The 12,220-nt window shown below is 38.7% G+C and overlaps 1 pseudogene; it reads left to right on the top strand.

Moving 5' to 3' along the window:
* Positions 1-8,791: 8,791 nt before the first annotated feature.
* Positions 8,792-8,919, top strand: LOC115221884 (annotated as a pseudogene).
* Positions 8,920-12,220: the final 3,301 nt, after the last annotated feature.

The following is a 12,220-nucleotide window of genomic DNA, read 5'->3' as shown; positions in this document are numbered from 1 at the left end:
CTGGTAGTTTTTCTCGAATAGTTATACTATGAAACCAGGTGTAAATTTACCAGTTTTACATAGAGGAGTTTGACAAAATATTTACATGGCAGAGGTAGTCGGGATGAATGTATCATACGTTAATTATACGTTATTATATAAAAAAAAAAAAGTCTACGAAATTTATTAATGAAATAGTCTTGAAAATTACGTCTCTTTCTTCGCTGAAAGGTGCCATGATTATATTACTTCACGACAAAGGTTGAAGTAGTTACGGAAAGCGTGACAAATCGCGCGGCTTTGTTTCCACGCATGCGCACGCAGACACTAACGCACTAACATGCGCAGGCATAAATATTCGCAAACATAAACATGTATCTATATTAATACATAAATATACAGAATGCATTTATGTGGCGGGGGGAGGAAGGGAAGGGTGTAAATGTATGAGAGTAAAGAAATAGACAGATGACGAAATACACCAAGAGGTGGATAAAGTATAGTGGAAGGTTTGTTTATCACTGACACGGAGTGCTTTGCGGTTATTATTGATGTACATATTTTATAGTGTGTGCGTGTGTATGTATATATATGGAGGCGCAATGGTCCAGTTGTTTGGGCAGCGGACTCACGGTCGTGGGATCGCGGTTTCGATTCCCAGACGGAGCGTTGTGAGTGTTTATTGAGCGAAAACACTTAAAGCTCCACGAATTCTACGAGCAGACTGGTCAGTTGATCGGATCAACTGGGACCCTCGACGGAGTGTCACGATATATACATATACAGTTTGTATGTGTGTATACATACACACCACACACACACACATTTATGTATATATATATATATATATATATATATATATATATTATATATATTATATATATATTATATATATATATATATATATAACAGGGTGTGTAAGATATTTGAGGACAGATTTATGTTATATAAAAAAACATATAATAACAGATAATAACGTTTCTCATCAAAAAATGCTATGAGGATAGAAATAAACCTTCTTTTCTATAATGTTATTCAATAAAGCCTTCAGCTTCAACAACTGGTATATGAGATCTAAATCATCTGCATGCTCGAATCACGTGGTCCTCGTTCATTATGGACAATTCTCTGACTGTGGCAGCTTTCAAAGAATCTTTGGTGTTATGGTTATGTTCATTGACCTCTCTCTCAACATGTTTTGAGATTTGGATTGAGATCTAGGGAATTAGGAGGTCAAATGTCAGGGGTTATGTAATCATGAAAATTTTCAGCCATCTATTCTTGTGTTACTAGAGCTATGTGTGATACTGCAGAGTCTTACTGAAACACATATAGACTTCCATTGCATACACTGTCTATCCAGAGCTTAACAATTATTTCCAAGACCTCAATGTAGGCGCAGAGTTAAATCTAAGGCTTTGTGGAAAGAAGTAAGGAGGCATCACATGTTCTTCATTGCAACAACCCCTAAATCCATGACAATTGCAGGAAATTTTCAATGCATAACACTTAGAACTTCAGAAGGGTCTGCACATAACCATCTGTCATTTCTTCTGTTAACTTTTTTATCTTGGTCGAAGTTTTTCTCGTTCGAGAAAAACCAAATCAGATCTTCTGAATATTCCCATCCTGATTACGGAATGTTTACGAGGTGAGTGAGGACTTCAGACACAACCACCATACATACATACATACATACATACATACATACATACATACATACACATATATATATATATATACATAGTTAATCCAAACATGAAAACACAACAACGCGAGGACGTGGAACAAGTATAGTGTTATTGGACGCTCAGGAAAGGAAAGAAAGAAGGAGGATTTAACGTTTCGAGCAGAGCTCGTCGTCAGATACATAGGAAAAAGAAAAGATCCAAAGAAGGGAAGACGGAGGAAAAACGGAGGAAAAAAGTCGCCAACGGTACCCACATGCGGTCACATACATACATACACACACACACACGCACACACATACATATATATATATATAATATATATATATATTATATATATATATATATATATATATATATATATATATATATATATATATATTACACATATATATACATATATATTACATACATACGCCAGAGACTCCGAGAAACTGGCCTTAGAGTCCATATAACCGAGATGGAACTTTATCATTTTTTCCTCAATAGCATAGGCGCTGGCGAGGCTGTGGGATAAGATGCTTGCCTCCCAACCACATAGTTCCGGGTTCAGTCCCACGGCGTGGCACCTTGGGCCGACCAAAGCCTTATGAGTGAATTTGGTAGACGGAAACTGAAAGAAGCCCTTCTTATATATAGACATGTGTGTGTGTATTATGTATGTATATATTTATTTGTATGTGTATATGTATGTGGATGTGTAGCGGTTCGGCAAAAAAACGATAGAATAAGTACTAGCCTTAAGAAAAAAAATCATTCTTGGAGTCGATTTGTTCGACTAAAACGCTTCAAGGTGGTGCTGCAGCTTGGCCGCAGTCAAATGACAAAGCATGTAATAAGACAAATAAAAAATAAAAAGCCGCTAGTGAGATGAGTATCCGATCCATCCCGGTTAACGCTTTTACCGGAGTCGCACTTTGAGGCTTACTGTATAAGCCTGTATAAGCTGTACTTTTTTTTCTTTGGTGGTGGGCCCGGTGAAGGAACGGTAGAAATCTCAGGGTCTGCTGTAGATGGTATACACTCAAGCTACACAACTGCATTGTCTCGGAATGCGCGTCCGGTGTTAACCTTTTTTCTATTCTAACACGCTCCATCTTTTGCAGATGGAGTACTTACGTACTTAATAACATAAACCAGCTCGGCGCCAATAGTTAGAGATACAAATGTTAATATCTGTAACCTGGATAGATAAGTTGTAAGTTTGTGTATGCTTTTTCCCCCCAAGAAATGTGAATTTCCTAGAGATTCATTTAAGTTCGTCGCAGGTACGTACCTAGGTATGTTCGTACGTAAGTATGTATGTATGTATGTATGTATGTATGTATGTATGTATGTATGTATGTCATTGTTCAGTTTTATTTCAAAATTTCTTGCTAATAGAGAGACAGCCGGTTTGTAACATACATTCAAGGATCCTTCATTGGAATTTTAATATCAAGAACTGGATATTTTTGTTAGTGTGTATGTATGTATGTATGTATGTATGTATGTGTGCAAATTTGTATGGTTTGCTTTATGTATGTCTTCTCATGTATATTGCTGCATATCTAGACATATATATTTATATATATTTAAATGATAAACTTCTGGAATGTTTTACAGATTTTTACGCTTCCAGTGATTGATTGGATCTGTAGTCTTCAAATTAGCTTTCCCCTTTCTGGTTTTCAGAAGCCAAATTTCGCAAGATTCGTATTTAGGTAGTGTGCTACATATCCCAGGGCCCCAATAATTACAGGTATAAACCTGAACTTGTAATCTGGTTGTACCAGGCAATATACGCTCTTGTATAATTTGTAAAAGGGTGTCCGCTGTCGATCTTCCACTGCCACTAAAAAACATCTTCTGGTATCTCTTTCTAAAGCGCCAAAAACCCACTGCGTTTTAACCCGATGGCCAACATTATATTTTCTTCTAACAAACGCGCTTTCGTCTATCTCTACAATTCGGTTTGGCCCTCCGAGCTTAATGTTTTGTGCAACATAATAATATTCTGCACATATATCACGGCAAAAATTCCTCCAATTAATGCTATCTGCTGTTGTAGCCGTGGCGATGGCAACATCGCGGTGATTAATTCCTTTTAGACTTGGATAAGCAGAAGCCATATTTTTTCGGGAAATTTTTTCGCACGTGTTGATATCAAAGTGAAGAACTTTCAAACTTTGAATTACGCGCGGTTTCGGTGGTGGTAGTGGTGGTCAGTGGTCATGCTGATTGGTGTATGTGATCGCGGTGGTGGTGGTCATTTGTGCAGATTTAGTGTGATTTCTTTTTTAAAAACAATATTGAATAATGCAAGAACATATTTATTTATAAAGTTTAAACAGGCGCAGGAGTGGCTGTGTGGTAAGTAGCTTGCTTATGAACTACATGGTTCCGGGTTCAGTCCCACCGCGTGGCATCTTGGGCAAAATGTCTTCTACTATAGCCTCGGGCCGACCAAAGCCTTGTGAGTGGATTTGGTAGACGGAAACTGAAAGAAGCCTATCGTATGTATGTATATATATATATATATATATATATATATATATATATATATATATATTTATATATATATATATATATATGTATGTATGTATGTGTGTGTGTTTGTGTGTCTGTGTTTGTCCCCCTAGCATTGCTTGACAACCGATGCTGGTGTGTTTACGTCCCTGTCACTTAGCGGTTCGGCAAAAAGAATAAGTCCCGGGGTCGATTTGCTCGACTAAAGGCGGTGCTCTAGCATGGCCGCAGTCAAATGACTGAAACAAGTAAAAGTAAAAGTAAAAGTAAAGAACATGGAATGAAATGTATTTATTTATAAACTTTAAACTGAACTTCAATTGTTTTATAAACCTAACAGCGTGGTGGTACGTAAATAAACGGCGTAAATTAACGAAAGTAAACCTGACGACGTAAATACACGAAGTTGACGATGACGTCAGATTTTTCTACTTTCACTTCTGACAACTAAAAGCATGCCATTGCCCATTGAACTGATGTCGCTTGTGTACCATACCGTAGCTTCCAGACATAGTGGCGGTAGGTAGCTACCTAGCAAAAGAGTAAAGAAAAGAACTGATGAGGCTTTCAGACCATATATATATTCAGACCATAGGGAGGGCGCGTGACTTAGTGGTTAGGGCATTCGGCTCATGATCGTAAGGTTGTGAGTTCGATTCCCGGCGACGCGTTGTGTCCTTGAGCAAGACACTTTATTTCACGTTGCTCCAGTCCACTCAGCTGGCAAAAATGAGTTGTACTTGTATTTCAAAGGGTCAGCCTTGTCACTCTCTGTGTCACGCTGATTATCCCCGAGAACTACGTTAAGGGTACACGTGTCTGTGGAATGCTCAGCCATTTGCACGTTAATTTCACAAGCAAGCTGTTCCGTTGATCGTATCAGCTGGGACCCTCGTCGTCGTAACCGGCGGAGTCTTTTTAATATTCAGACCATATATATATTCAGACCAGTATATATATATATATATATATATATATATATATATATATATATATATATATATATATATATACTGTATTCAGGATTATCATCATTTCGGGGATTGTATTGTATAATTTTGAGGTTACTATAACTTACATGATAGGCAGATAGTATTGTGATGACATTTTTGTATAGCCGTTTATGATATAATTGAACATTTGGTATTAAGTCCACTTAGTATTCTTAGTAGTCTAAGTGTTGTATTCGAATTTCTATCCCTTTTTGTACATGGGGTACGTTGTTGTTATTTCTTTTTTCTTGATTTACAGAAACATACCCTCAAAATTAGAGCTAATATAATAGACGTTTGTAGATCTAAGATGGGCTACTTCAATTGAACTGTTTCTGTCGCTGAATCTTTCTGACGACATAGACATGTAAGACATTTTGCTGATAAACTGAAAGCTTTTCATCTGATTATGTAAGCATATAGTGTGTATATAAGGATGTGTGTATTTAGCTAAGTAGGTCAACAGGTATTTATGTGGTCATAGATGTACGCAACGATGTTAGTAAATGGGTAGGTATGTTCACTTCCTGATTAAATTTTCAGTGTTTGTTTTGAACGACCGCTTTTCCGGGGTCAAGGTTGTACAGAAAGAAAAAACGCGGTATAAGAATGTAAGTTTGTTTTATTCCAACGTTCTTTGCACAAACGGTAATATTTCTGCCATTAAAGATCTTTCAGATCCTCTGAAATATGGGTTACTTTCTTTCTCCGAGAACCCAAACTCAACTATGCTTTAGTGCCGAGCGCATATCTCGTTGCTCAAAAGATAATGTTAAGTTAAGTTAAGTTAAGTTAATTTTTTGGCTCAAAAAGCAATTAGCAAGGCCATGTAGGGGGACATGGAGTTATGTACAGGTTGGTGTTCATGCAAAGAGTTCAGGCAATTTCTGGTCAAGAGAGACCTTGAACCGAGCGGTCGTCGGCATCTTCACTATCTCGTCTGGCAGCTTATTCCACGGATCCGCAACCCGGACGAAGAAAGCCCCTCTCCTTCGATTGAGATGAAATCGTCGCAGATAGCTTTTCGGAGTGACCCCGCAGCCGACGCCCTAGAGCAGGAGTGAAGAACAGCTCTTTCGAGAGGTTACACTTTCCGCTTATGATGTTGTGAGCAAGAATGAGATCACCACGGCGGCATCGTTTTTCTAGAGAATAAATGTCGAGCGTCTTCAGCCTTTCTTCATAAGACAAATGCTTGAGACCAAGAACCATGCGGGTAGCCATCTTCTGGACTCTTTCGAGATGATGTATGTCTTTGAGGAGATAAGGAGAAGAGGCTTGAATCCCGTACTCCAATATGGGTCTCACCAGCGTAACATAGAGCGGTAGGAATATGGCGGCGAACTGGCAGAAATGTTAGCACACCGGGCGAAATGTGTAGCCGTATTTCGTCTACCATTACGTTCTGAGTTCAAATTCCGCCGAGGTCGACTTTGCCTTTCATCCTTTCGGGGTCGATATAAATTAAGTACCAGTTATGCACTGGGGTCGATGTAATCGACTAAATCCGTTTGTTTGTCCTTGTTTGTCCCCTCTGTGTTTAGCCCCTTGTGGGTAGTAAAGAAATAGGTAGGAATATGGCTGCTGTGAGCATTCCGAATGACCGTCGAATCAAAAGCAGAACTCTGCGTGCTTTGTTGGCAGCATGACGCACTGGGCCGAAGGCGAAAAGGAAGAATCCACTAAGATACCCAGGTCCTTTACCTGGTCGGTCCTCTCCAGCAGCAATATTTTGGATACTTCCCTCCCATTGCTGCCAGCCCCCCCCCTCTCTCTCTCTCTCTCTCTCTCTCTCTCTCTCATTGTTTATGTGTGACGGGGTTCTATGGGGCTGGGAAATGAATGCTCAGAGGATCATGATTTTTTAATAGAACTAAAATATTTTTTGACTAAGTACGGTACTTATATTTTAAACACATTTTCAAACCATCTTTGTCTCCATTATATAAGAACTCAAAGGTAGCAAGCAAGCAGAATCGTTAGCGTGTATGACAAAATTCTTAGCCGCGGTTCTTCCGATTCAGTACGTTCTGAGTTCAAATTTCACCGATGTCCACTTGCCTTTACTTATTTTGATGAAATGAATACCTATTTCTTTATTACCCACAAGGGGCTAAACACAGAGGGGACAAACAAGGACAGACATAGGTATTAAGTCGATTACAGCGACCCCAGTGCGTAACTGGTACTTATTTAATCGACCCCGAAAGGATGAAAGGCAAAGTCGACCTCGGCGGAATTTGAACTCAGAACGTAACGACAGACGAAATACGGCTACGCATTTCGCCCGGCGCGCTAACGTTTCTGCCAGCTCGCCGCCTAAATACCATTCAAGCGTTGGGGTCGATGTATCGACTAGGTCTCTTCAGCAAAATTTCAGGTTTTAAGCCTGTAGAAATAAAGGATTATTTCTAGGTTGATAGAATAAAGTACCACTCAAGTACTCGGGTCGATGTAATCGACTCACCCCTACATCCACCAACTGCTAGCTTTGTGCCATAATTTGAAATAAGTACATGTCCTCATCATTTTTTAGTAATTTCAAAAACAAAATAATATTAGAGGGCATTAATCCATGCAAATATCTAAAAATAGGTACGTGAAGGATAAGCTGCTGACAAAAGCTTTTATTTGATTAAAATAATCTGTCTTCCCCTCCCACCTCTCAAAAATGTAGAGGTTGTGTTTATAAAATGTAATCCTATGAAACGGCTCTGCACTCTGAAAGATATAGAACCACTGTCTGATAATGATTTGTTACGTGGTAGTGATCCAGCGGCCATCTTTTACTTATGGTTATCAACACACGAGTATCATAAAGTCAGACTTGTTTCTGTTTGGCTGTGTGGCATAGGCGCAGGAGTGGATGTGTGGCATAGGCACAGGCGTGGCAGTATGGCAAGTACCTTGCTTACCAACCACATGGTTCCGGGTTCAGTCCCACTGCGTGGCACCTTGGGCAAAGTGTCTTCTACTATAGCCCCGGGCCGACCAAAGCCTTGTGAGTGGATTTGGTAGACGGAAACTGAAAGAAGCTCGTCGTATATATGTATATGTATATATATGCGTGTGTGTGTGTATTTTGTTTGTCTGTGTTTGTCACCCCACCCAACATCGCTTAACAACCGATGCTGGTGTGTTTACATCCCCGTAACTTAGCGGTTCGGCAAAAGAGACCGATAGAATAAGTACTGGGCTTACAAAGAATAAGTCCTGGGGGTCAATTTGCTTGACTAAAAGGCGGTGCTCCAGCATGGCCGCAGTCAAATGACTGAAACAAGTAAAAGAGTAAAAAAGTATAATATACGTGTTGTATGATTAGAGGTATTCCACTTATAATCCCCTCCATCCATCCCTCCATCCCATTATGTCATATGAAATTATTTTGAATCCGAGGAAAATCTTCGTGAATTTTCTGAAGTATCTACTTCCGATCCTGCAACGCAACAGGAAGCCGAGACTCTTCTAGTGTCTTGTATATTGACTCCTCATATAGAAGATCAGTTTTTTTTTTATTGTATTTTTTTTTTTAGTGATGATATATGTCCTGTATATTGACTCATATAGAAGATCAGTCTTTTTGTTTGTTTTTTTTTTTTTTAGTGGGGATATGGTCTGGTATGAAGCTTTACGCAGAGGTGATATCATTGCCAGGGAGACTTATCCGAGGCGTGATTATTGCTCGTTGAAAATTACGAAAACTTAGGCAGAATAAACGTTGTCAGCAAAACAATATAAAACCGTTTCTGTGGAACTGTCTACGACAGTTTCATTAATGAACACGGTCTCTAATTATCCTATTGATTATCGTGAAAGTAGATATAAATGAACACTGCCTAAAAAGACCAGTTTATGTAAGGATGCATTGACGAGATTCCGATTATAGTAATTCAGAATGGAAATTTTTTTTAAAGAAAATTGAGCTTCGTTAGTCTCAATAAAATATCTTGTATCTCGTACTTGCTTTGGTCGCTGAACTTCAGTCATGCTGGAGCACCGTCTCTAAGAGTTTTAACCGAACAGCTCGACCCCAGAACTTATTTCTTAAGCCTAGTACTTATTTTATCGGTCTCTTTTGCCGAGCCCCGCAACTATACGGAGACATAAACTCACCAACATCGGTTGCCAAGCGATCTTGGGGTGACAAACACAGACACACAAACATACATACATACATACATACATACATACATATGTGTGTGGGAGGGGGCGTGGCTTAGTGGTTAGGGTGTCAGCACCATGATCGTAAGATTGTGGTTTCAATTCCTGGACCGGGCGACGCGTTGTGTTCTTGAGCAAAACACTTCATTTCACGTTGCTCCAGTCCACTCAGCTGACAAAAATGAGTAATGCTGCAATGGACTGACGTCCCGTCCAGCTGGGGAACACATACGCCATAGAAACCGGGAAACCGGGCCCATGAGCCTGGCTAGGCTTTAAAAGGGCGCATTCATTATAATATATATATATATATAATATATATAATATATATATATATATATATATATATATATACATATACATACGACAGGCTTCTTTCAGTTTCCGTCTACCAAATCCACTCATAAGGCTTTGGTTGGCTCGACGTCTATAGTAGAAGACACTTGCCCAAAGTGCCACGCAGTGGGACTGAACCCGGAACCATGTGGTTGGGAAGCAAACATCTTACCACACAGCCACGCCTGCGCCTTTTTTCTGTATATATACATACATCTATACACGCGCGCGTGAGAGAGATTTCCTACTCAGCTTCCGTCTACGAAATTCACTCACAAGGCTTTACCCGGCCCGGGAATATAGTAGAAGACACTTGCCAAGAGTGTCGCACGGTGAGATTGAGCCCGAAAACACAAGACTACAAACTGAGCTTCTTAACCACTCGCCTATGTCTGTAACTATAAATATGAAGTTTTTTGTTGTTGTTTTTTTTTGTTCTTTAAATAACAAAACTGACTTACTATGTAAAAATAAACTAAGATTAGTTTGCTAAAATGTCGAGAATCAGATATGGTACCAAGTAAATAGTTATATTAGCGGATATGATCTCTTAACTGGACTAAATATTGTGAAAAAGTATTTCCTAGAAATGTAAATCGTTAAAGAAAATCTGTTAGATTAATTAACTGTCTTAATTTACAGGATGTCATGCCAGGTCTGTGAGCTGTGTTAAGAATAATGCTTGCGATACGTATAACTGTGACCATAAGAAAAAAGGAGTGTTAGTAAACCGACATCGTAAGAATACACAGACATATACACATGCATGTATATATACATATATTTATGCACTCATGTATGTATGCATACATACATACATACATACATACATACATACATACATACATACATACATACGTACGTACGTACGTACGTACGTACATACATACATACATACATACATACATACATACATACATACATTCATACATACATGCATGCATGCATACATACATACCTACATACATACATAATACATACATACATACATACATACATACATACGTACGTACGTACGTACGTACATACACATACATACATACATCATACATACATACATACATACATCATACATACATACATACATACATACATGCATACATGCATGCATGCATACATACATACATACATACATACATACATTACATACATACATACATGCATGCATGCATACATACATACATACACATACATACATACATCATACATACATACATCCATACATACATACATACATACATACACATACATACATACATTACATACATACATAATACATACATACATACATACTACATACGACATACATACATACATACATACATACATACATACATATAGAGGGCTATGAAAGCATTTGTTGGCCGAGAAAATAAAAGCATTTTAGTTCAGATTTATGAATGTATTCATTCACTCAACCAGCCATTCATCCATTTTTGCTGTACATTATACCTGGAAGGTTCGTAGTGGTATAGTCCCCAAACATCTTCTCCATAGGGTCCTATAAGAAGCAACCATCATTACACTTTCCCACTGTGTTTCCAAACGTGACCAACACAGACTATAAATATTATCCAACCACTTCGTTCATGGTCTAACCTTATGTATGTATTCTATACGTAATAATGATATTTATAAACGTAAAGCTTATACGCAGTCTCCGTGAATTGACTAAAGAAAATAGTCTAGTACTGGGGCATATAAGCCCTCGACGAAAACCCCACTTTTTTTTCCATCGAGGGCTTATATGCCCCAATGTTACACTATTTTCTTTAGGCAATACACGGTGACTGCTTACTCTTTTACTCTTTTACTTGTTTCAGTCATTTGACTGCGGCCATGCTGGAGCACCACCTTTTAGTACTTATTCTATCGGTCTCTTTTTGCCGAACCGCTAAGTGACGGGGACGTAAACACACCAGCATCGGTTGTCAAGCAATGGTAGGGGGACAAACACAGACACACAAACACACACATACAAACATATATATATATACAAATATACGACAGGCTTCTTTCAGTTTCCGTCTACCAAATCCACTCACAAGGCATTGGTCGGCCCGGGGCTATAGCAGAAGACACTTGCCCAAGATGCCACGCAGTGGGACTGAACCCGCAACCGTGTGGTTGGTTAGCAAGCTACTTACCACACAGCCACTCCTGCGCCTATAAGCTTATAAGCTTTAAGCTTATAAATATTGTTGTTATTATTATTATTATTTATAGAATTGTCACTTGTCACCACTTCCCAATTTATCGCAGAAAACGCGTATGTATGTCAATATTCAGTTTCATTTCAAGATTTCTTGCCAAGAGAGAAAGAGCTGGTTTCCAACCTAGATCTTAGGCTCGTTCATTGGAATTTCAACATCAACAGGGTTTTTTTTTTTGCATGTATGTGTGTATGTGTTCCGTATTTGAAGTCAGTGCATGTGCAGGTTTGTATGATTTTTTTTTCTATGTACGAGGTGGTACCAAAGAGTTGCCTGATAAGTTGTGTTTAATAAAAAAAAAAAAAAGACTTATTTACCAGGCGCAGGAGTGGCTGTCTGGTAA

The sequence above is a fragment of the Octopus sinensis genome, linkage group LG18, assembly GCF_006345805.1.
Source record: "Octopus sinensis linkage group LG18, ASM634580v1, whole genome shotgun sequence".
Taxonomy (NCBI): Eukaryota; Metazoa; Mollusca; class Cephalopoda; order Octopoda; family Octopodidae; genus Octopus; species Octopus sinensis.
Note: the sequence above shows the minus strand (reverse complement) of the source record. Positions and strands in the feature narration are given on the sequence as shown.